The 26,944-nt window shown below is 36.8% G+C and overlaps 1 long non-coding RNA gene across 1 annotated transcript in view; it reads left to right on the forward strand.

Annotated features, from left to right (window-relative positions):
• LOC141415094 (uncharacterized) overlaps positions 1-26,944 on the forward strand; it is a 62,667-nt gene that overhangs the window by 29,364 nt on the left and 6,359 nt on the right. The window contains exons 2-3 of the long non-coding RNA XR_012440119.1: positions 1,011-1,061; positions 1,155-1,210. This is a non-coding gene — a long non-coding RNA (uncharacterized lncRNA). The remainder of the gene's footprint in view (positions 1-1,010; positions 1,062-1,154; positions 1,211-26,944) is intronic.

A 26,944-nucleotide genomic window follows, 5' to 3' on the forward strand; every position in this document is an offset into this window, starting at 1 on the left:
GGATATACCCAAAAGACTGTGACACAGGTTACTCCAGAAGCACCTGCACACCCATGTTTATTGCAGCACTATTCATTTTAGAATTCTTAAGGATTAAGAAATTTTCCTAACTCAGGGGAATCTTAATTTTTTGTAAAATGCACTTGCTCACAAATCAAAATTGCACAGAAACTGTTCATACCAGGGGAGTTTACTTCTGCTATGAAATAAAACTTTTAAGAGGCAAAGACAAAATAGAATTCAAAAGAGAAATCACCTATCATCAGTATCTTGATCCCAGAAATCAGAATATTCCACAATGACTTGAAAGGCTTTGGATAGGCCTCTAGTGAGGCAAACTGTCCTTAGAGAAGTCACTCTCTAAGTGAAACCATAGTACAAACTTGCGTCATTACCATATCCTAGCATGTTACATTTTGATGTGCAATGTTGCAACATTCTTTAATTCATTAATTGCTTGAGGAATTTAAAAAGCCATTCAGTTAAGATTGCTCAAATTTACAAATCATTGCAATGCATGAAAAATTCATCAACTTACTGTAGAAAACTGTTGAACTAATTACTCATTTCTTGGGTCAAAAGTCTTTGAATGTCTAATATCACTTAGGCAAATTAGTGCAGATGGAGTTGATTGAGGGAGAAAATCTTCATAAAATTAAACTTCAAAGCCTTGAGTTTATTGTGCTATTTTCACAAAATTTGCTGTACTAAAAGTTAGGTACTTTCAGTATTTGGATATTAACAGCAGATTGAAAGGGAGCTATGTAAGGCTGACACTTAGCTGAGCATGTGTAGTGGCTGTTTTGAAATCAGAAGTGTTTCCTTTAAAAGAGGTTATCATTTCACTGAGCATTCAGGCTGACTAAATAACTAAAATTTAAATTTTTATGTCAGTTCATTTTTACATGAGACGAAGGCAATACAAAATGATTTCTAGGACAAGAACATAAGCTTCCATGATTTCAAAAGCCTCACTGTAAAATTCTTCCTATATCTGACTTTATTCTCAGGCTGCCCAGGAGGATCCTAACAGGACACGATCATCATCAAGTAAATACAAGGTGGGATTCTTTGAGAAGTTCCTGATTTCTATCTGTCATTAAAGAAAACATTCCAAAATCAAAGCTGTACCAAAATTTTTTGTCTGCTTTTAGGAATTCCAACTGGTACCAAGCCATCAAGTGGAGGAAGACAAGCAGATAAGTTGGAGGTATAATAAGGCAAAGTCATCACATATGGACCAGTCAATGGCCAGTATCACAGAACGATAAAAGAAAGCCAGCTGAACAGACCAGGGGGCAGATAAGAAATCAGGTGCATTGAATTCATTTTGATAAACATCTATTGAGCAGCAATCATGAATCATGGTTCAGAAATAAAGATGGGGAAAGGGTGCAGGGAAGGCAGACATATCAGTATGTAATAAAGTGATATGGAGTAAGTTCATACACAGGATTCTAGGTGCCCAAAGAGGAACACCTAACCAAATCTAGGACACCAGCAGGGTTATGTTGGAATACATTGCCTAACTGTATCTTAGAGGGATGGATACAAACTAGAGAGGTAAAAATAGAAGAGTTCAGGCAAAACACAGCAAAGTTAGACATGTAAAAAAAAATTATGACTGCAGGAAAAGTACAAGTAGTAAAGCCAGAGTGGTTAACTTGCCTTGGAGAATCTTGTTTGCTAAGTCTGAACTTTATCCAATTGGTATTAACAATTCCTTTCAGATTTTTAAGTACATATTTTAAAAGGATCAAGACTGTAGACCAAGAAATTAGTGAGAACTAATGAATGAGCACATGAAAAGGAAGGGCTATCTAAGTACAAAACTGTAAAGTTGGTTGGATTTAGTAGCTGGAAATCAGGGTGATTCCATGGAAACAGGGTTGGGCAGAAAGGTGGTCAACATTAGAGACATAGCAGCACTGAAAACGTGTGGTGATCAAGAGGCCTCATGGGTAATGTAGTTCCCAGCCTTTACCTCAGCACCCAACCTTCTGAAATCCTTCCTTGCCAGCAGAAGGCCTTGTGAGATGATTCCAGATGCCTGTGCATAGTCCAAAACAGAGATACGGTGGTCTGTACCATCAGAACCACCAAGGGTGCATATAACATGAAACACATCTTGGAGCATCTGAAAGATAAAACATCATACCTTACCAGGATTATTTGCGCTAGTAGATATTGCCACACCCATATCTGGAGACTACAGAGGAAAACCTGACCAGCTAGCACAAAGGCAAATCCACAAATGTCCACATTCAGTTTTTGCTATCCTCAAAATCAGACTAAACACATTTGACAGTCTTAATTCAAACTTCTCCTCATCCTTGAAACTCAGTATTGGCTCTTCAACTCTTCCTTAAAACTTTTCCACTAACCCTTGGTTACTTTGAAGTAGCTAATTAATTTAAAGTCATTTAGGAAATTGTTAATTAAGGAAAAGAGTTTTTAGGGTCAAGATTTTGATGGGTGGTGCAGTATTAGGAATACTAATAATTAAAATATATTGAGTAAGCCATTTGTTGCTGCAGATCAAATACTGCAAATCTCTCTAAAGTGTAACTGAATATCTTTGAGCCAATATTTCATACAATCCAATTTAGGGGAAAAAATTCTTCAAGGACTGTAAAAAGACCCAATACTTTGCTTGGAAGACAGAGTTGAAATAGCAAAGCTTATCATATAATCTGAAATTTAGCCCTGTCTGGATAGCTACAAAAGATATAGCTCCAACTTTTTTTTAGCTTCCCTACGTCGCAGGACAAACTAAATCTTTCCTTTTTATAATTGTGAAATTTCTGCAACTATATCATCACATGGCATGCCAAAGTTCTGTTGTGTGGTATGGACAAAGCCAGATTCCCTGTCATTAAGGAGACAACTACCCATGTTCCAGCTGTAAGACCAGCTCTTAATGGGAAAGAAACAGCTCACAAAAGCTGAGATCATGTCCTTTTAGTGGACTTTCAACTTGCCCAGGAGGAGGAGGGGATCTATTCCAGGATAAACATAACCTTGCAGAGGCAGTCTTTTTATGTTGCTTTTAAATGTCTAATAGTTGTTCCACATCAGCTGTGAACTTGTGAACCCAGAAGGGTTTTAAAGGTATTTATAAGCTCAGTGCAGTACGGCACACACTCACCCCACCCACATCTAATGCAGGCATTAGCCTCTGAGATACTATTGCTGTAAAACTCAACTGTGTTGAATCTTTAGATCCTAAAAAAAGATTTAAAAAAATGTATAACTGAAGAAATAACTGCAAAATAGACTATAGTAACTCTACAAAATCAATAGTTATCTACCTTAACAACAACAAGAAAACCATTGGGCAACTGAATGACGTGCTGTTTTGTAGTGTTACATATTTACATATGTATTTTATGGTCTTCATTTGAGAGGTCTATATAATAAATAGTGTACATTCTTCACAATGCTTTTTTAAAAAAATTTAAAAGGCCATTGCCAGTCTTAAAATTGCTGGTTGGAATGTATTTTTAGATTTGGGGACAAGTAATTTTACAACTTCCCTGCCAAGTATTTAAACTCTCATACCTAAATGAAGACAGATTTCTATTTATGTAGTGGATATCGTAGAAAAGATCTATAAAGCAAGATATTTTGTTTGTTGTTTTGAGATACAACAAACAAAATATTCTAGCCTGTAGCCCAGGCTAGAATCAAACTTGTGATCATCCTGCTCAGCCTTCCCAAGTGCTGAGATTACAGTTGTGTGCAACTTTACCTAACCAGATTTTCAAATAAATTATAATGTGTTAAGTAACTGGGAGATTAGCAGGTTAGGTAAAATATATAGTAAATCTTTTCATAAAGTAACTCCTTTAATACATTGAAAATATAGCCTTTAATTAATCTCTCTTTTTTCTTAAACTGGGAAGAATGGCATACCTTCTTCTGGGAAAGAAACTAGTCTAATTGCATGAGTTGGGACTTTGATGTGACTGCTCAGATTTTTAACACTGGGTAGGTTGCTTTTTAAAAAAAAAATCACTTCTATAATGGTTAATCAGAATAGCGTCCCTATTCCTCTTTTGTTGCCTCAACTATCCATGTATCAGGAACACATTTTAGCTGTAAAAAGCAGAGCCACTTCCATGCAATATATACAAGAAAATAATGTATTAAAAGTTATAACATCACTCAGGGAAGGGCAGAGGTGTCTGGTTTGCAGTACACACTGTCACAGTATTTGCCATCACAATATTGTTTACAATACAATACATTGTATTGGTTGTCGAAGTACACTGACAGAATGCCCCGTAAAGTTCTCACTCCCACCAGCACACCCCAGAGTTTGAACTGCCTACCCAGAGCATGGGACCTTAACCCTAGGTCTTCCTTTCATGACTTCTGAAAGATCATTGTCTCTCCATCACCCTCGTAAGAATTAATGATGAATCTTCTTTATGTAACTGTCTTCTGAATTAAGTCCCAAGTAGCTTCCCTCCAACCTCCATTCTTGTTTAACAGAAAATAGGGAAGCATTTCTATGTTAAAATGACATACAGTGAGGAATATTAGGAAGGGTACTGCAAAAACCACAAACAAGATAGATGTTCACCAGAGTCTCTGTATCTCATTTTCCCTTTTCTGAATGCCCATGAAGCAACAGCTATACAACAGATGTTTACATCTAGCACACTGCAACTACTTTTTAAAAAAATTTAAGTGCTTTGGCTATTTCCCTGAAAGAGAGACAACCAAGCAAGTCATTGGTTGCTAGATCCAGCTGAAGTCCAGGACTGACTGGCTCCATCCTAATACTCCACAATGAATAGATGACAGAGTCAACTGTCACCATTAGTGGTGGTAAAATTAAACAGGTAAAATAGCAAGGGAACCATAGAGAGCAACAGAGGTAAATCAGTGAGCACAAAATTTCTGAACATTTAGCAATCAGCCCCCATGAACAGTGATTGTTCTCTGCTACCAGAAAATTAAGCATTGAACAGTGAGGTTAGTTAAATAAGCCTTAGGGGACGCCACCCTGGTCTGCCACCATGACCAGTTTATTTAATAGCTCATTGAGCAAGCATTCATGTGGTTGGAAACAACTGGGGACAAAACAGTTGTCATACATATCTAATTATCAAGAACATCTTAAATAATGAATGGGTTTTGCTGGATATTCAGATATTCTCTTACTACACATTCTGAAAAATAAACCGTCTATATATTTTTCTATCCCAAAGCTAGTTTCCTCAAGTCCTCTTGTCTGTTCTCCAAAACCCCTTGTCTTATCCAGAAAAATCATAAACATTTTCCCATGAATCATCTTTAATGCATACCTCAAAAATTGTTCCTACTTGAAGAAATGAGCATGAATTATGCTACCCAACTTTCTATCCACTGCAGGGATTTCCCTTCCCACAAGTCCTGAGCCTCCCTAAGGTGAGACTAAATTGCTGTATCACTCCTCTTTCCACTTGTTCCAGCTTTAATATTAGTGATCCTGCCTTTTACTTTCTTTTTCTTTAGTCAGTCACAGGGAACAAAGGTCACTGATATAGGATGATGGAGATGTGGCAGTCAAGTGGGGGATGCCTGCTAACAAAGATAGTCACCTGCTAATGGGATTTATGTTTTGTTGAAGTATACACCTCATTTGCCAGGGCAAGTACCAGTTGATTCCATTGTCTGTACAATTCTTGACAGTGTTCCTTTTACTTTCAAAAATGTCCTGCTTTGGATGGTAACTTACTCATTTGTCCTACATATATGCTACTAGTATGTGAAACTACAGGGCATGTCTAACTTTTCCTCTGCATTGACTGACTGCTCGCTGAATCATCCAGTTTCATAATAGCTCAAGTGTGTCTGATGACCATCTGTTCAAACGCAGAGAAGGGATGGCTTTGCAAAAAAACTCTAGGGATTTCTGCTGTGATTCTCCATAAGCAGCCCAATGAATAGACATACTTGAATATCACGGTACCCACTAGTTCATAAGCACCAAAAGGAAGAGTAAGTCCCATTGTAACCTGGTTCTGCTGGAGCTCCTTTCTTTTTTCTGGAGCCTTCTCAAATCTAGTTGCCTTTTTAGTAGTTCAGTGAATTATTTACAGCCTCACTCCCAAACTTGTTGTACATTTCTCTCATTCCTAAATTTGCCCACCAAACATGTGCCTCTTTCTAAGTAGCACGGTGTGTAATATGTAGAATTTATCTTTCACTTTGAAAGGACTATCTTAGCAAGTGTCTCAACAGTACAACCATTCAAAGGTAATTGAAGCCCCCTCTATTTCATGAGACTTGGCTTCCTCCCTCTGGCATGGCACATCAAGGCACTAGAACACCTGCTATCCTGACTCTATAGTCACTTTAGTGTGATGGCATCAGTGATGTCATAAATGAGGCCCTCTGGAATAACAAGAAAATAAGGGTAGCTGGAGGTTACACTTTTTTCATAAACCTATAGAGTAAAAATGGCTGTGAGATAAGAAGAAGAAAGAGTATTCCAAAAAAAGAGTATTGCTCTACCTAGAAGGAAAATGAAAATTGCTCTATTGTTCTCTGTATGTTGGGATAGATTAAAAGTAAGAGCTGCAGAGTAGACGCTAGAGTCTGTTTGAATTTGTTCCAATGTAGAGATGACATCTGGAACCAAAGATGAAAATGAGTGACTATCTGAATAAGTTGATGAAATCATGTCATAGTTTTTTGGACAAATATACCTTGTGGATGGCCAAACAGTTAAGTGAAGTGAAATTTCTGTTGGTCGATATTGGCTTAACATCAGTGTCCAAGGCACTGGACATAGTTACCCTATTAAGTGTTAGTTTAAGGTTAGGTGGAAGACTTAAGTGAAGTCCTGTGATAATATCATAAGACCTTCACTCTAATATATTATGCTAGATTTTTTTAATTTACTTTTTTCTCACAGTTTCTGATTCTGTTCAGTCGGTTAGATCTTGGTTGGCTTTCCATCATGGCACTTTAAGACAAACCTCTTTTTACCAGACCAAGGACCTTTGTTTCTTTGTTTTGTTGCTTAGTTGGTTGGTTTCAGTTTACCAGTTCAAATGATACGTACATAAGCTATTTACCTGTTTCAATCCTGGGGTACCCATAGCCAGTAAACCACCCCTATCTGTGTTTACAGATCATATAATTCTTTTTATAACTGTAAGAGATAGAAAAAAAATCAAACTTTTACTGATGCTCACACTCAACGCAGAACACTTCTGACACCAGAAGGGTGGTGGTGGTGTTTTGCCACACACCAATCAATTCTCAAACAGGCACCAACAGGATGCCCCCTAAAATTCAATTTAATTCTGGCACCAACTGGGATTGCAGCAAACCCCACAGCATGGCCCTCCACCTCAGATACCAATTTAAGTAGTAAGTCCTCTCGCTAACTGCAAATTCTGTCTCACATTACTACAAACTCTAGAGTCCCGTTCATGAGTTTAGCCTGCTAGAACACCTCACTGAACACAGGAAAACAGTTTACTTTCAATCGCTTATTTATTACAAAGAATATTTTAAAGATTATAAAAGAATAACCAGATGGAAAGAAGTAAGGGCAAGGTTTAGACAGATCACAGGAATTTCTCTCCTGGTGGAGATGGTATCCAACAATTCTCTGACACACAGACGTTGTCATTCACCGACTCAGAAGTTCTCTGAACCCAGTGGTTCAGAAATTTTTATCAAGGCTTCATCACATAGGCAAAATGGTTATCACCCTGGGGGTGGATCTGACAATACCAAGCTTCTGATCATAATTTAATCTTTCTGATGACCAGCCTCATCCAGGAACCCATCAGGAGTGACATGGTTAAAATAACAAATGCACATATCTCCCTAGAAATTTGAAGGGATTAGGAACTCTATGTCAGAAACTGAAGTCAAAGATCAAATATTAGAAGAAAAGATTTTCTTAGCACCTCCATTTCTCAGGAAATTATAAGCATTTCAGAAACTCTGTGCAAGAAACTAAGGAAGCAAAGACCAAAATAAACATTCACAATATCACACCGATAGCCTCTGCTGCCTATAAAGGAAATCATGACCACTTTGCCATTCTAGTATCCACCATTCATTCTCCTTGAAATCATAAAACCCATTCCAGTGAAACCACCAAACTCTTTATCTCAGGGAAACAGAGAATGGCTTTATATGATGGCCAGTGTTTCATAATAACTTTTTACTTTGGAATTTTTTCACTAATTTTTTCCAAGTGAAATAATATATTTTCCAATATCTTAGAGGATATGTCCTCTGGGATTGGCCAAGGCACAGCATTAGAGATTGGGTGAGCTAGAGGTAAAAAGTCACTCTAACATTTCTACTTCTTCGAGTTTCTTTTCCTCCATTTTATCAAGGAATTTATACTACTTCAATTTCTTTTAGCACAGATTACCAGAGCCCCAAGTTTCCTTCAACTAACTAAGCTAATAAGTAGAATTATTCTCAGATGTTTACAATACTCCAGTAAGTCTCAAGAATATGACTGTGCACCACTGGCTCACACCTGTCATCCTAGCTACTTGGGAGGCAAAGATTCAGAGGATCTTGGTTTGAGGCCACCCTGAGAAAAAAAGTTCATGAGACCCCTCCTCAAACAATAAATTTGGGTGTGGTGGCATGTGTCCTGTTATCCCAGTTATGTAGGAATCATAAATGGAAGGACTGAAGTCCAGGCTGGCCCAGGTGCAAATTTGAGATCTTATCTAAAAACAACTAAAGCAAAAAGGGCTGGGAGTGTGGTTTACAGGGTAGAGCCCTTTCTTAACAGGTATGGTGCCTTGAGTTCAATCTCCAGTACCACCAATAGAAAAATAAAAAAGTTTTTTTTATTAAAGTATGATATCTATAACACTTTTTTAACTCTCTGGGCATGTTCTCTTTGATTGCCTCTTCAAATAAAATGATTTGGTAATGTGATTTTCTATGTAAAGAACAAAGAGATAATTTAATGTTTTTTTCTGGGATGATTAATTAAGGTCTATGAGTTTTTAGTGATAGTTTTTACAGTTTCTTTCAGTTTTACAACTTATTTTTAGTAATGTCATGTAAATTTTTAGATTGGTTTTAAATTAGGGAAAACCTCTGTTGAGTTTCTACCATATAAGAACAATAAGATTTTGATGAATTTCCAGAAACTAACTTCTAGCTCTGAGAATTTCAAACACTTTCTCTGAAGCAGCAGCATATTTTCAGTGCCATAGGACTGGTTCATTTGGCACTATGACCACTAGCCCTAAATTCTTTGTCATTTACTAGGTAAGTTGGGTTCCTTTGGGGGCATGGGTGTTATAGGAAAATTCCTGAAAAACACTCCTACACAGGGGTGAACAAAAATAAATTAATTATACACATAAACACATCTTCTGTGATGGTTAATCTTGATTGTCAACTTAATTGGATTCAAAAGCAGCTAGGTGTTTCCAGAAAGGATTAACTAAGAAGGGAAGATAGCCAGAAAGTATATGTTTTCCTCTTTGTTCCTGGCCACCATGATGTGAGCCTCTCTCTCCACCACACCTTCCCCACTATGGTGTGGGAGGAGAAGGGGGGAGAAGGGAGTGTGATGAAGGGAGGAGGCACATGCATCATGGAAAATCTCTGAAACAATTAGCCCAAATAAATCCTTCTTCCTTTTAAGTTCTCTCTGGTATTTTGTCACCATGGTAAACTGACTCACACATACCATTAAACCCATATTTATGTATCTTAAATAAATTTTCCTTTAACAGTTCTCAAAACTACTCATTGCTACTCCAGTGTCACCCAACAGTGTGGAAGAGAGGTTGGAGTGACATTAGCATGAACAGATTTTCTTACTTTTGTAAGCTGGCAATGACTACATTGTTGGGTATACTGCTACGACCCGAACCAGGGCCTTTTCCAAGGCCTGTGGTAAAGCAGTCCCAGACCATGTGTCTCCACTGTAGCTTCATGCTGAGGAAGTAAATTTCTGATTTCTACATGGTAGATTGGTTTTATGTAGAAATTTTCTCAGACATGGAATAGATTCTTTGCAAAGTTGTTAGATAGTCACAGGGCAGTTAGGGAGTCCCCAGACCTCCTTCACTCTGACATCGATTGCAAGTTCAAGAGTCTCTAAAACCATCCCTGATTCCATAATTCACAATAAGGACTTACAGAATTCCTAAAAGACTATTATGTTTTTGGTGATGTATTGTTAGAGTGAAAACCCAACCAAGGAAAGAGATGCACAAAACAGAGTCCAGAAGTGTTCCAAGCTTGAAACTACCAGATGCCCTCTTCCAGTGAAGTCATACACCCCACTAACTTCTCCCAGCAGTGATGTCTGACAATATAAATGAAATAATTCCAACCAGGAAAGCTCATTCAAGCCCTAGGGTTCAGAGACTTTATTGAGGCTTAAGCAACCATTGTTGTCATCTGCATGGCCAGTCCCTAATGACCAAGCTAATGCTGTGTGGCCCAGAGGTCCTCCATAAATTACATTGATTTTTGTTTTGGTTTTTTATTTATTTGTTTGTTGTGCTGGGGATCACACCCAGGGCCCTGCATCTGCTAGGCAAGCGGTCAACCTCTGAACTACATCCGCATCCTCACCATAATTTATAACAGACTAGCTGACTTGGTCCAAAGCTCCTGGTTTTGTTTCCAGTCCTGTGCAGCCTCTTCACCCAGCAGCAGCAGCGTGTGTCCATAACAGCAGTTTGATTCCCCTTGGCAGTTTTTCTAACACTCACACATTCGCCCTCATCAGCACTGAGTTTCCTCCTCCGACCATAATTCCAGCTCTTCCTTCTGCTCTCCCAGCTGTTGCCTGCATTGCTGTCTCTTTAGTGTTTCCTATTTGATATTTTGCTTCTCCAGTATCGACTTAGTTATTCTGTATATGAAATTTTCTCTTTTAAAATAGTCAGTGTAGTCCCATTGATAAGCTCTTTCTTATACTTGTTACTGTTGTGTTGTTTTAGGGAGACATTTCTGGTCTTTTCACATCCCCAGTATTAGTTAGCAGTTTTTTTATATTTAATTCTTCCTGTAAAGATATCTGATATGTCTTCTAGCTACTGACTGAACTCTAATAGATTGGTTCAATTCCCCAAACTTAGCTATATGAAATTTACAAAGGTAGGAAATCATATTCCTTCCTTGGAACCAAGAAGATTTGGACTTGTATTCAAATCTTAGACTCAAATCTTGGGCTCAGATTCAAATCTTGCTTGCTTACATCTCCTCATTTTGTTCAGCTTTAATGCTTGTAGTTTCTTCATTTGCTTGAAAAAAAATGCTGGGATAAATGGAACATTACAAAGACATAGATGAATATAACAAATTTCTCACTGAATACTGGGCAAAGTAGACACACAAACAAATAATAACCCTCCAGAGTGATTATTACATCTGACTGATGCAGGAAACTTCACTCAGCAAGTAAACTTCATATCCCTGTGAAGCCAGAGTCTAAGAATTGATTTCTTTTCTCTCCATAACAAGGGCTGTGTCATTAAAGTTGTAACCAACTCCCTCTTTACCTTCTTGTTTATAGTTCATTTCATTCCTACTTGTCATAAAAAAGACTGTTGATACAGGTTTCCTGTTTGCATTTTTCTAAGATAATGCAGTGCACTGACAAAATGGTGAATTCTAAAGCTATACATACTGCTTGGATCCACTCAGCCCCTGTCATTTGGGCAAGTTATTTAAGGTTTAGGGCTGCTGGAGTGGCTTAAGTGGTAAAATCCCTGCCTAGCAAGCATAAGTCTCTGAGTTCAAACCCCAGAACTGCCAAAAAAAAAAAAAAGTAAATAAAATTACTTGCACAGTTTCTATAATTGCTACTTCTTGCAACTTGCTACTTACATAATATTTTAGAGTTACTATGAAGACGGTAAGTGAAAATAGAGTATTTAGAAAAATACCTGGTACAAACATTAGCTATTATTATTATGTCTTTCTCCTCATTATTTTTCTGTTCTCTTATTTCATCATGGCATAAATAGATGACTGTGTATAGCACTGACTGCAGACACTCTTTCCACATTGTTTAGTTTAACATGAACTATTTCTTGTTACACAATATTTTCCCAATGTTTCCTGACCGGCTGGTGGAGGACCAGGAACACCAGGAAGTCTTCAATATACTTGCTGCTTACATTTAGGATCTGTGTAAACACCAGAGTTTGAATCCTGGCCACCATTCATTCAAATAAGCTTCTTAAACTCTTTCCACTATATTATGTGAGACTTGAATTCAATTACATGTAAAATACCTGACAAAGAGCTACTTATTAAATAGTAACACTTAACACTATTAGTAACACTATCACTAACATCAACAGAAAATCATTTTTGTTATTTATTGTATATACAGTTATACTGAATGTCCTTTAAAGCAAATTATAAATAATCCAGTAAAGCGACAGAAAAACTAAAAATTTTAGAGTTTTACCTTGGATTGTTTTAGATCACAAATAAAGGTGTCTTAGTGCACAGCAGTAATTGATGGTCTTTATTCACAAAGGGAGAAAACAGTATATTTCACTCACACATCACTAGGTCTGAGTAATAAGGTATTCATTATTTTCAGAGTACCTCCCACCCCTTGCTTCCATCTATAAACTGTTTTCTCACCTTGTGCTCTTGACAATGTGGAAAGGGCAAATGCAGCTTCTACATAGCTCACAGCAATTAGGATAATGATCTTTCCATGTGCAAGGTATTGGAGAGCCCCCCACACCATGCCCTTCAGCAGAGTAGGAAGGCTTGCCTTAGGGTATTATTTAAAAGGGCTCTTTCCTATGAAAGCTACAGAAAGAAATTGTCTGTTGAAGAATATCACTAAAAATTGAGCTTGCATCTGTTTTACCAAAAATGTTAAATTCTCTCAGCAGTCTCTAGAATTGTATTCCACAGTAATTTTAAACCTTTTAAGACAACACTGCATAATTCAAAAGAAATGAATGAATATGCTGTAACAAGGAAAACTGTATAACACTGTGGTTTAATGTAATAGATGGCAGCATTAACTGCAGCTTTCTAATCATAATTTCAGCTGTTAAAGCACCAGGGACTCCATCAGGATGAGTACTGTATTCTCACTCAATTACATTGTGCATTAAAAGTAGTGGTTTACAGCATCTATTAGAGTTGTCATTACCCTTGTGCCATACTCAATTGACCAAAGGGGTGGGGGACCCTCTCTCCTAGGAGAGAAGAAAGCTAAAGAGCAAATTCAGTGGAATGTTTAATAGGTGCTCCTTGGGAGAAGGCTTTAGGCTTCAGTTCATTTCTTCTTGAGATGAACAGTCTCACCAATAGCATCAGAGTAAACACCATGCCTCATTACACCCTTCCATTGTTCATGCAACATGCATATAGGAATAATGCTAATTAATGGAAACAAATTACAATATTCAGTGGCTTCAAATAGAGAGTGGAGGAAGAGAACATTTACCGGACTCCATGAATGAAGGAACTCAACACATCCATGAGAGGATGATGGCTCCAGCTGTCTTGGTGAAGGACAGAGTCCCTTTCCTGTCAATAACTTGGCTTGACATGTGGGAGTTGCTTGGAACTACTCAACCCTATGCACTACTCTTAAATAACAAATGACAGTTGAAAACAATAAGATCTTCTTAGATCTATATCACTTAGTGGGGAATTTAATAATCTGAGCAAGAACATATGGATGATTATGCATAAGTTCTTATGATCTAAGCAACAATAGCAAAAAAGCTTTGATTTTGCCAATTACTTTCTTTTCAAAACCACATTTGCAGTATTTTCTGACAGACTAACTTTCTAAAATAATCAGTCTTGGTTTTCCAGTAAAGCATTTTCAATAATAATAACAGATTAAACAAATAATAATTTTTTCATGTATTTTGCCGTAACCTGAATCTCAAGATTACAAAGAAACAGAATACTAATTTTAACTTCCATTAAAAGTAAGCTTTAGGCCAGGCCTGGTGGCTCAAACCTGCTATCCTAGCTTATTAGGAGGTAGAGATCATGAGGATCACAGTTCAAAACCAGCAAGGGCAAGAAGTTCAGATGACCCCCATCTTAAAGAATGGCTGCATACAATGGTGCTCACCTATCATCCAAGCTACATAGGAAATAGCATAAAGCAAAACCCTGTTTCAAAAATAACCAACACAAAAAGGGCCAGCAGAACTGGCTGATGTAGTAGAGTACCCATATAACAAGCACAGGGCCCTGAGTTAAAAAAAAAAAAAGCAACGTTTAAATTCATTATACTTAATTTAAATCAGAAATGTTAAAGGCAATTTATATCCATGATCTTCATGTAAGAATAATTATCTAAGAAGCTTTACTCCATTCCCCTTCTCCTGGCCCCACTCCAAACATTGTTATGGACTGAATTGTGCACCCTTCAAAATACAACTCAGAAGTTCTGACCATCACAACTTTGAAGACAGACCCTTTAACTATGTAGAAATCAGGTCATCAATGTGGAAATGATCAGTAGCCTTTCTATACACCAACAATGAACAAACTGAGAAAGAATATAGGAGAACAATTCCATTTACAATAGCCTCAAAAAAAAAATCAAATACTTAAAAGTAAACTTATCAAAGGATGTGAATAACCTCTACAAGGAGAACTACAAACCACTGAAGAAACAGATCAAGGAAGACTACAGAAGATGGAAAGATTTCCCATGCTCATGGATTAGTAGAATCAGCATAGTAAAAAAGGCTATACTACCAAAAGCAATCTACATGTTCAATGTAAGTGGTTATCCGCCTGCAGAAAACTGAAACTAGATCCATGTTTTTCACCCTGTACTAGTATCAACTCAAAGTGAATTAAGGACTTTAATATCAGACCCAAAACTCTGAAATTACTACAGGAAAGAGCAAGAAATACTCTGGAAGCAATAGGTATAGGCAAAGAACTCCTCATTAGAACTCCAGCAGCCCAGCAACTAAGAGAAAGGATGGACAAATGGGACTACATGAAATTAAAAAGCTTCTGCACAACAAAAGAAAGGGTCTCTAAACTAAAGAACCATCCCATAGAGTAGGAGAAAATGTTCACTGGCTATACATCAAAGGAATGATAACCAGAATATAGAGAGAGCTCAAAAAACTAAACTCCCCCAAAATCAATGAACCAATAAAGAAGAAGGCAATTGAACTAAACACAACTTTTTCAAAGGAAGAAATACAAATGGCCAAGAAACACATGAAAAATGCTCACCATCCCTGGCCATAAAGTAAAAGCATATCAAAACCACACTAAGATTCCACCTCACTCCTGTTGGAATGGCTATCATCAAAAACACCATCAACAACAAATGTTGGCAAAGATGCAGGGAAAAAGGAACCCACATTCACTGCTGGTGGAAATGTAAGCTAGTACAACCACTTTGGAAATCAATATGGGGGCTTTTTAAAAAACTAAACGTAGATCTGCCATATGATCCAGCAAAACCACTCCTAGAGATATACCCAAAGGAATGCAACTCAGGTTATTCCCCAAATGCACCTTCACACCCATGTTTATTGCAATACTATTCACAGTAGCTTAGTTATGGAAATAGCCAAGATGCCTCACTACTGATGAATGGATTAAGAAAATGTGGCATTTATACACATGGAGTTTTACTCAGCCACAAAGAAGAATGAAATTTTGTCATTCTTAAGTAAATAGAACTGGAGAACATCATCTTAAGCAAAGTTAGCCAGGCTCAGAAGGTCAAAAATCATATGTTCTCTGTCATATGCAGATTATAGACCTAAAACAAATGCAGTAATATTATTGGACATGGGTCACACACTAAGAGGAGAATGTGTACAGAAGAAATAAAGAAAGGGAAGGAACCCTAAAACTTGAAAGTGGCCGATGGGCCCACGGTAGAGGACCTAATAAAGTAATCTTAAACTGACAGAGGCCACTATGGGAGGGTGACCAGGAAGTAGTGAAGAGATCTGGTAGAGATGAACCAATTTGGGTTGTAATACACATGTGCATGGAAGCAATGCTAGAAATCTCTCTGTATAGCTATGTTTATCTCAAGCCAGCAAAAACACTATGTCTTTCTTGTTATCTCTTAAGTTTTCTCTTCAACAAAATTGGAGAAGAGGGCAGAACAGGTTCTGCCTGGAAGCAAGGGGGTAGGGGGAGGGAGAGGAAAGTGGGGAAAAGGGGGATAGGTGGCCCAAACAATGTATACACATGTGAATAAATGTATAAACAATTTTTTAAGGTGAAAAAAGGTCATGAATGTGGGCCCTAAACCAATATGACTGGTCCTTATAAGTACAGGACTTCAACACAGAGGAAAGACAACATGAAGACACAGAGAAGGCGGTCATCTCCAAACCAAGGAGAGGGAGACCTCAGAAGAAACCATCCCTGCTTTGGTCTTGGACTTCATCCTCCAATGTTACAAGAAAATTCATTTCAGTTTGAGTAACTCAGTGTGTGCTGTTTTCTTATAATAAACACTCATATTTTTATATTTGGGGTAGCCAAAGATGCCCTTAAACTGCCTACTGCTAAATCAAAAATACCAAGATAGTGCCAGGTGCCAGTGGCTCAAGCCTTTACTACTCAGGCTGCAGATCAGAAGGATTGCGGTTCAAAGCCAGCTGAGGCAAATAGTTCATAAGACTGTATCTTGGAAAAAAACCATCACTAAAAGGGCTGGGTGTAGACCAAGCCTCAGTACTGCAAACCTCAGTACTGCAAAAAAAAAAAAAAAAAAGATACCGAAATAAATCTTGAAAGGTAAACTATGTATGAACTTCCATGGTGGCAATAACAGGATTGAGTCCTCAGGATAAATCAATCACATAGAGCTAGTGGCCTTGTAAGTCCTCCCCATTCCTATAGTGAGAGCATAAACCATACTAAATTAGGAAGGTAAAGTTTCAGCCAGTAACAGGTGACTGGTACTTCATTCCACTATTCTCCCTACTTTGACATTTTCTGTAATAAGAAGCATTGAAGATAAATATATATTTGGTTCAGCTGCAAAGTAGAACATTAGATGGCCTCTAAAATTCCTTTATCTAAGAGCACTGAATAACCTGGAGGACAGATTAAAATAAAATATCAAGAGCAAAAGGAAAATGAAAAATATGCACTATGATCTCAATTATTTGTGTATGTGTTTATATACAATCAGGTGAGCCAAAATTTCTGTTGTGGTGACCTCTGCATCAGAGGAATATTAGTGATAATTGCTTTCTTCTTTTGTTGACTGTATTTTAAAATTATCTCTAGTAGTCAGGCAATTTGAAATATATATATAGACACAACACAATTATTAGAATTCCTGTACAAATAAATATAATTAGGAGGTGTCAGGGTATTCATATATAATGTATATTTACATATATATATATATATACAGTTGAAGTGTATGTGTGTTTCAAATTTTTTTATTGATTAGTTGAGCTGCTTTAGGTATTATACCCAAAAACATAAAATAAAAATAGTAAATAATAGCAAATAAAAATAGTAAAATTTGAAAACATATTTTTAAGGCTCTCTATAGGCCTATCCTATTATAACAATTCTCCAGTCTAGCTGCACTTTAATATAACTTGGGTTGCTTTTTAAAAAACACTTATGTCTTTGGTTCAAGTATGTTATATTTGACACATTGTAAGAACATTTGTAAATGCTACAATGTACCCACACCCAGCACAACAATAATAAAAAATAAACAAAATAAAAACATCAATCAGAAAAAAAAAATACTGGATGAATGTCTGGGTCTCACCCAACCTCTTTGAGATTGAGTAAATGATCTTGAGGAGAGCCCAGATATGAATTTTATTTTGTTTTGGAGTTTCTGTTTGGGTTGTTTCATTTGGTTTGGTTTTCTTTTGTTTTGTTACTTCTCTCCTGGAGAATTTAATATGAAGTCAGGATTAAATAATCAGTGCTCTATATGCATGGATTATTTATTATTTACCAATCTTTATGCCTTGCAAGAGTGAAAACGTACAAAGAGATTCACTAACCTGAGAAACGAAGCATGGTACTCTCTTGCAGATGGTGAGATAAAACAAAGAACAACAACATAAACAACACAAGCACAAGAGAGGAAGCCACAGCACAATTTTCAGAGCTCTGTATATACAAATATGATGGACAATGACCCAATGAAGAAATGGGCAAACGAACTGAACAGACCTTTTTCAAGGGAAGAAGGCCAAATGGCCAAGAAACACATGAAAAAATGCTCACCATCCCTGGCCATAAAGGAAATGCAAATCAAAACCACACTAAGATTCTACCTCATTCCTGTTGGAATAGCTATCATCAAGAACACCACCAACAACAAACACTGGTGAGGATGTTGGAAAAAGGAACCCTCATATACTGCTCATAAGAATGTAAATTAGTGCAACCACTATGGAAAATAGTATGGGGGCTCCTCAAAAAACTAAAACTAGGACTTCCATATGACCCAGCAATACCACTCCTAGGGATAGACCTAAAAGAATGTAAGTCAGGTTACAATAAAGGCACCTGCACACCCATTTTTATTACAACATTATTCACAATAGCCAAGCTATGGAAACAACCAAGATGCCCCACTACTGATGAATGAATTAAGAAAATGTGGTATCTATACACAATGGAATTTTATTCAGCTGTAATGAAGAATGACATTGTGTTGTTTGAAGGTAAATGGATGGAACTGAAGAACATCTACTTAAGTTAGCCAGAAAGCCAAAGGCCACATGTTTTCTCTCATCTGTGGAATACAGACCCAATACAAATGCAAGCAATATTATGAAAAACAGGTCGCATTAAGGGGAGGTCACATACAAGAAAGGGAGGATAAAAGGAGGAATTTAAGAAGCTGAATATGGTTGATGTACTTTCTATGCAAGAATAAGTACAGAATTTTTAAATCTGTTGAAATCACCATAACAAGGGGATGAAGATAGAAAGAAGAAAAATAGAGGGGATGAACCAATTCAGGTTATCATACATATATACATGGAAATGTCACAATGAAACAACTTGTATAGCTATCATAAACAATCAAAAATGCCATTTTTTACAAAAACAGAGAGCCAGAAGGCAAAACAGATCCTGTCTTGGAGGGTGGTAACAGTGGGAAGAGGGAGGATATAAAAAAAGGGAGTAGGAGGTGAATGTCGTAGAAATATTATGTACTCATGTATGAAAATGGAAAACTGAGACCTGTTGAAGCTATTCCAGGAAAGGGGAGAAGGGACATAAAGGAGAATGATGGAGGGGTGAATTCAAACATGATACATTGTTAGAACTTCTGTAAATGTCACAACATACCCCCAGTACATTAAAAATGAATAAATAAAACATCACATATTAAAAAGTATGATTGAGAGAATGGGGTGGGTATTCTGTGAACTGAATTCCCTCTTGGTTACCTGTTAGAAATTTATTTAGGTAAATACATTCCATCTGCTGAAAATATCAACTACACAGATCCTAGTGCTTCTACTGAACTCTACATTGAGACTCCAACTTAGCCAACCATCTTTGCAGGTGTCCTTGGACCAATAGTGATTGCAGTGGCTGGTATAATTGATGATGGTCATCAAGAAGAAATAAGGGTGTCACTGTGCAAAGGAGGTATAGAAGACCTCTTTTGATAAAAGTGAGAAAATCCACAGCATGATCTAGGGAGACACTTTCAACCCTTCAAGACCTCACTGAGGGCAAGGACATTGGACAATGGATACCAGCAGGGAAGGAAGGAATTCCACTTTCATTATACATTAGCTGATTTTTTTTTCTCGCAGTCCTATTTCCCGTACTACTTCATATAGGAAGAGCTAGTCATTACATACTTATAAATTTAGCATAGATGAAGTATATTAATACAGAATAGTGATTGCACTGGAGGAATTTTGAACATCACCCAGTAAAAATGGATGTAATGATGAGTGAGATTTTGAGTCTCCTCTTTTGAGAGGAGGTCAGCCTTCTTTCAATTCTGGAAAGAATAGCTCCTAGATAGATGGACAGATAGATGATAAGTAATGATAGATGAGAGAGAGAGAGAGAGACAGAGAATAAATACAGATGTAGATGATATGAATACATATTATATAGATATAGATGACAATGACAGATGGCATTCTGTTTCTTGCCATTGCCTTGGGGAGGCTTAAGTCTGGTAAGAAGAGCACCTGTGCATCTAGGTGGCCCAAGGAGTGACTGAAGCAGACATTACAGTATGTCTGTCTGTTTGCTAGAGGTTGGAAATTTAAGTCTATATCCCCCAGGTTCCCTGCAGCTAAATTATACATTTGACCAACACATGTTAACGGACTTTGATGGTAGAGACAATCTTGTGAAGCAGGGACTAACAAGTATGATCCACATAGTAAAGGAGGCCTTAAGCTTTTCAGAAGCAGGTCTGGAGGAGGTTGGTGTGAACAGGTAGAAAACAGCCCCTAACAGCAGCAGGATTTCTTCACTTCTCTTATACCAGCATCAGATGTATTTGGACATCTTGTCTACTGTCACTTCTCTCTGTGTAACACAACCTTGGTTCAATGCATACTCAGAACTTCCAAGTCAACTAATACTCTTTAGTAAATCCCTTTCCATTCAAACTAACCACAATGAATTTGACTGTAACTAAGAACACTGACTAGTTCCGGGAGCTGGTGCTGTAAATATAGCTGAAACCTTAATAAAACCAAGCTATGTTTATGTAAAATTTATATAAGCCTGACAAAAGACTATGCTTATGTATTATTTACATCATATGTAATATATTATAATGTACAGTTAATTTTACATTAAATTTGCATTCAAGTCTAAATTTTCTCTTTACCTAGAAATGTTGGTAGAAGGACACATTACCGACATGAATTCTTTTTTAAAGTAAGACTTCATGATTTACTGAAGGCTTATGTGAAAGATGAAATGAAGAAGCTGGTGCCATATCTTAGTTCTTTAATACCTCAAAACTACAGACTCTCAATACAGAGGCAAAATAAAAGACATCATTTGAGAATTGTCTAAAGGACAGATGGGGAAGAATGATAATGAAATAAATTTGAACTTAGTCACAGTATTTGTAAAATATTAAAGACCTTTATATTAGTTACAATGCTTTTTCATTTGAATTAAACAATAAACCTCTTTGTTAATTGAAATTTTAAATTTTAGAATAGGTGATATGAAATTCTATTATTGTGGAGTCTGCTCTCCTTTTTAGAGTCTCTGGATGAGTAAGACAGATGTGAGATCCTGCTGTTGTATGTTGTGTTGTATCATATATTGCACAGATATGTATTTGGTTGAATATCCATGTCCACAGAATGGCCTGCCATAATGTTTTGTCCTCTGCCTTGATCTTTTTGGTATTGACAACACTGACAAGATGGTAGATATAGCTTTCAACTTTATCACACGTTGAGCATCTCTAATAAAATAAGTTCAAAATCTGAAATTCTCCAAAATCTGAAGGTTTATGACTGCCAACATGACATAACAAGAGGAAAATTCCATGCCATGAAATTTGTTTCAGGCAGAAAATTATTAAAATTCTTGTATAAAGTTACCTTCCAATTATGTGTATAAGGTGCCTGTGAGTGATATTCAGTTTCATGTTTTGACCTGTTTCCATCCGTCCCCATATCTTCTTATGTATAGCAAACACTCCAAAATCCAAAATACTTTCTGTCCCTAGCATCTCACACAACAATACTCAATCTATTTATCTTTACAGTACATAAATGAGTATCCAAAGTGGATTAAAAAACAATACCTTAATAAAATATTAGTTTATTATTAGCATAATAAAATTTAGTTTAGAAAAAAATTAATTCTATGACTGTAAGATAAAAAGATGTGAATAAAATATCTTTGTCTCAAAAAAATTAGTTACCTGGTTAGACCTAGGTTGAACGTGAGTTAGTGTGGTAAGGAATTCGGGAAATAAATTTTAAGTTTCAGATAAGCATGGCTAGAAGTATAGCACCCACAAAAAAGAAGTTGACCCGTCCACTTTTCTCGTTAACTAAGCCAATCTTGGAATATTAAGTTACGTTCTAGCAATGCATTTTAAGAAAGAGATGGAGCTGGATGCCGGTGGCTCATGCTATAAAACTAGCTACTTAGGAAGCAGAGATCAGGAGGATCACAGTTCGAAGCCAGCGTGGGCAAATAGTTCCATGAGACTCTATCTCAAAAAACTCTTCACACAAAAATAGGGTTGGTAGAGTGGCTCAAGCTGAAGGCCCTGAGTTCAAGCCTCAGTGCCATAAAAGAAGAGAGAGAGAGAGAGAGAGATGCATAGAGGATGCATGTCCACAGGACCAAGACAAAGTTGACAAGAGGAAATCTGAAATCAAGGTAATGGTAGAATTCTTAAGAAAGTTGTGTCTGTCTGACCTGGAAAAGACACAGCCACTTTTAAATATTTAAGGAAAAACAATTAGTACTGTATAACCATAGACTGCTGTCACCAAATGACCTCAAGTTCCCTGGCTTTCTGTGATCCTCCTTTTCTTTTACTATTCAAACAAAATTAACCTTCCTTGCTTCCTCTTATTCCACAATCTGCTGGAGGGTAGAGAAAGCCCCTGGCATTCTACATTCTATTTTCTGGGCTATCACCTGTTGCTTCTGCTCCCAGTTTAATGTGATGTATTTCTGGTTCCCTCACTCTCTTCCCACAACTGTCCTAGATTTTTTTCCCTCTACAGTCATCCCACCATAGACCAAAATACTATCATGGAATAGACTTTAGCTTAAAAACTTCGTTTTACTGGGCAGCCTTACGGCATGAAACCAAAACAAGGCCTATAATCAAGTATCAGAAAGCAACACTCTTAGAGTAAATCTGCTCCTCACCATCTCTTTGGGCACCATTTTTTCTCTTGTTTCTTCCCTGAATGTCAGAATACTGATATCCACCTTTTAGATCATCCTAAGTCACAGCCAAATTCCTATTCCTTTATTATACTTGTTGTCATTGTATACAATATCCTGGGTCCTACTTTGAATGATTTTTCAAAGTTCATTTTTCTAGATTCCTCAAAAAAGTAAAACAAGAACTTCAGTATGATCCTGCTACATCACTCCTGAACATATATCTGAAGAAATATAAGCCAGCATACAATCTAGATATCTGTACAGCCATGTCTGTGGCAGCACTATTGACAATAGCTAAGCTGTGGAACCAGCCTAGGAGCCAACAACCAATGAATAGATAAAGAAAAAGTGACTGATAGATAGATAGAATACATATGTGTGCATATGTGTGTGTGTGTATATATATATACACATATATATATATATATGTGTGTGTATGTACACACATGCAATGAAGTATTATTCAGCCATAAAGAATAATGAAATTAAGTCACTTTAGCAAAATGTATGCAAGTAGAGATCATTATGTTAAACAAAATAAGCCAGACTCAGAAAGACAAATAATACATGTTTTCTCTCATAAGTACAATTTACACCCAAAAATCCAAGAAGGCATGAATGTAAAGATGGGGGCTATTTGGGGGAAAGAACCAGCAACAGAGGGGAAGGTAAAAGGAGGGGGTGTTTGGGGTGAATCTGATTTAACTACTTTATGTACATGTATGATATGGAATAAAGAAACCAATTGAAATTGCAAAAAATGGCAGGAGTAGAGGATAATAAAAGAAATAAAGGAGATGAATTTGATCCAAGTATATTATATGCATATATGGAAATATCAAAATGAAACCCTTTATAAAACCAATATATGCTAATTTTAAAAATTCATTTTCCTAGAAAAGGAATGACTTCTATCCTGAGTTCCATATTTAGTTATTTAAAGAACCATCTATAGAGACTTAAATTATAAGTTTTTGCTTAGAACTTCACAAATAATCAAAATTTTAGAAGACCTTGAAGCCAAGGTCACTGCTTGGAAGGAAAGTAGATAAGAGTATAGATGGATACAGCTTGACATGACTGCAGCCATCTTGAATGATAACCACAGTGATTGCTCCCATAACCCTCACTGATATATCCTGCATATTTTCCCAGTTAACCACAAATACATAAAACCATTAGAGTCAGATGTGGGAGTTCTGGTTGAACCGTGGCTGCAGGGATGCTCCTGACTTTTCAACATTGTCTTCAGATAAACCAGGTACATTCCAACCAAGAATGAAGTCACTTTTTTTCTAACCCATAAATTTGCCCCTTTCTGAACCAAATCACAGGGATCCAACTAGTCTTGCAGCCCAGGACCACACTTCTGTCAATAAGTCCCCCAATAAATTGTACTCTGTGCAATCCTGCATCTGTCTACCTCTCTTTCTTCAGTCATAGCATTCTGGGGCCAGTCCTCAAACACTAGGATAAAATTATTTGGTCATAACATGTAATAGAAAATTGACTCTCCTCCTACCCAGAGCAAACCTCAGGTGGGAGTGGCAATAATTTTTCTTATTATATAGGAAGAACTTCCTAATATCTGGTGCTTTCAGCAAAGGCCATGAGCTTAGTCCTAAGACTATCTATGACTCTAGCACAGAAACACACTATTTGGGGGAACATTATGGGATAGAAAGTCAAATAAAATTTCTTTCCAGAGACACCAGACATGTATGGTTCTATCAGTCCTATGCCATTGTTAATAAAGCCCTATGAACATTTCCTTGTGGAGTGAGTATTTCATATAACACAGAAAAGGAAAAAATAAGAAAAACCAAACAGATTAAGTCTGTGCGACTCCTGTTGAACTCATTTTGCCAAGGAGTTTGTCAAAAAGTGTGTATTTTGTACATCTTTACTCCATTCCCAAAAATACTGTGTAATGACATTTCTCACAAAGAGCAACTCCAGTTTTTTGAGTACTGTCAACCAACCCAATTCAGCTCTTTGAAATCTTCTCCTCACAGCTGTTTCTGACTCTAAGTAAGTTCTCTGATTCTCATACTAGTAGAAGACTCCTCTTTAGGGACACCCAAGATCCCTTTCCTAATCACAATAGTCCATTTAAGCAGGGATAGCTGTAATAAGGGGGGTTTATTAAAAAAAATTTCACAGAATCTCAAACTCTACATTTCTATATTGAGCTGAAATGACCTGCCAGAAGCAGAGCTGACACAATCAATGTCCTTATCTACATAACGGATGCACAGCTCTGCACCATAAATTTAGCTATAGGGATCACTGGCAATCCTAATAATGACCCAAATTAATCAAATATGGCATTGCACATCAATACACATTAGACATTTCTTTTCTTGAGAAAATAAAATAATGGGTCTAGACTTGGCATATAGGTATAGGGAAATTCAAACCATTTGAGTCCTCATTAAAACCCATCTCTCTACCAAGGTAATTGTTAACCACAAAGCTTCTCATTAGAGTCCCCATCACAATACATCTGAAAAGGCCATCTGTATTGTTTTGTGGCCTCCTAAGGTTGGAGGCAGCTTCTCTCTGAAGGCTTGACAATAACCATCCTTTATCTCCAATGTGCTAGCCTGACACGTAAAAAGTGTCTTAGCCCTAGGCACCCTCAGTTATGGTAATCCCAATAAATGTCTAATATTCCTCAGGTGTAGTTCTAGGCTTGTAGCTTCCAAAAATAGCCATTTCACTAGAAAATAAAGTTCAAGATGCAGCTTAAGCGATCACATCTAGTTCCTGAGAAAATGAGTCATCCAACTGTCAGTGGAAAATGCCCAATTGCCCATTACAGCCCTGAAATCTTATCACTTAGTCCACAAAATCTTGCTGATCTGCCTAAATTTCTGTTACTCCTCCACTTTCTGATGGTTCAAAATTTATCACTAAGCCCCCACTATGAGACCAATCCACATGGCACTTTCTTTACATATATCACTATGTATCACTAATAATAGGTACCTTTATACTGTGCTTTTATTTTCTGACATTCTAATACTTACCTCTCATAACAATTCTACCATGTGTTGGTTGTTAACTCCTCTAAAAAATGAAGAAAGTAAGGCTAGGTATGATTAAGTGCCTTGCTCAAAACAAGAGAACTCATGAGTGATGGAGACAGGCTTGTAATCAGGTCTGTCATATCCTTAATCCTCTTCTATTCCCACTGTGTCTCACTGTCTCATCTTTTCAAGTATTATAACATAGAGTTATTAGCCTTAAGTGAATTGCAAAGGCTTAAAGATATACTCTTGGGGACTAGCCATTATTTTCCTTGTGACACTTGTCATCCTAGTCCCACTTTTTTTGTAACTAAAATGTACCTGGAGTACCAAAATAAATGCCCTGAGACATACCCCACCCAGCCAGGAATTCAAATCCTATTAGGAGTCATTGTTGTGAGCTATGTGAGAGGCACAGAAGAGAAAAAAGAAAATACAAAAGCCCTAGTTGCTAGCTTTCTAGTTCCCACATAAGTTCACAAGCACTTCAACAATGTTTAATCTGAAAAGTCACTGTTTTTACAATTGAAAGTGATTACATTCTTGTTCTTTGTAGCACTTTTGAGGTTTGTAACTTGCATAATGAATGTACAAAGCAAAGAGTAATTTTTAAAGGATATATTCAATACAGTCAATTTTGTTGAATAACTGAGATCATAAACTACAGAAAGTGACACAATCTTTCTAAAGAACAGTTTGGTTATCCATATTCAGGACTTCTAAACCTTTAAAATATTTATATCATTTGAGCCAATAATCCCCACTTCTGGAAGGTCTTCATAAGGAAATCACCAGAAACACATATACACAAAAAAACTACTGCACTGGTATTTTGAATGGTGAACAAAAAGTGGGAAAAAGAAGAAATGGTTAAATTATCCTGTTCATGCAATGAAATATTATGCAACAACTAGACATTATTCTGATGATGAATTTTAAATGATATTTTAAGTTTTAAATTAGATGGTAAAATTGCAATGTGTAGTAGTTTGGCATTTTTTAATGGAAGGAAATACCAAAATTATAAGTGGTAGGATTAAAAAACAAAAATAAAT

The sequence above is a fragment of the Castor canadensis genome, chromosome 12 (genome assembly GCF_047511655.1).
Source record: "Castor canadensis chromosome 12, mCasCan1.hap1v2, whole genome shotgun sequence".
Lineage (NCBI taxonomy): Eukaryota > Metazoa > Chordata > Mammalia > Rodentia > Castoridae > Castor > Castor canadensis.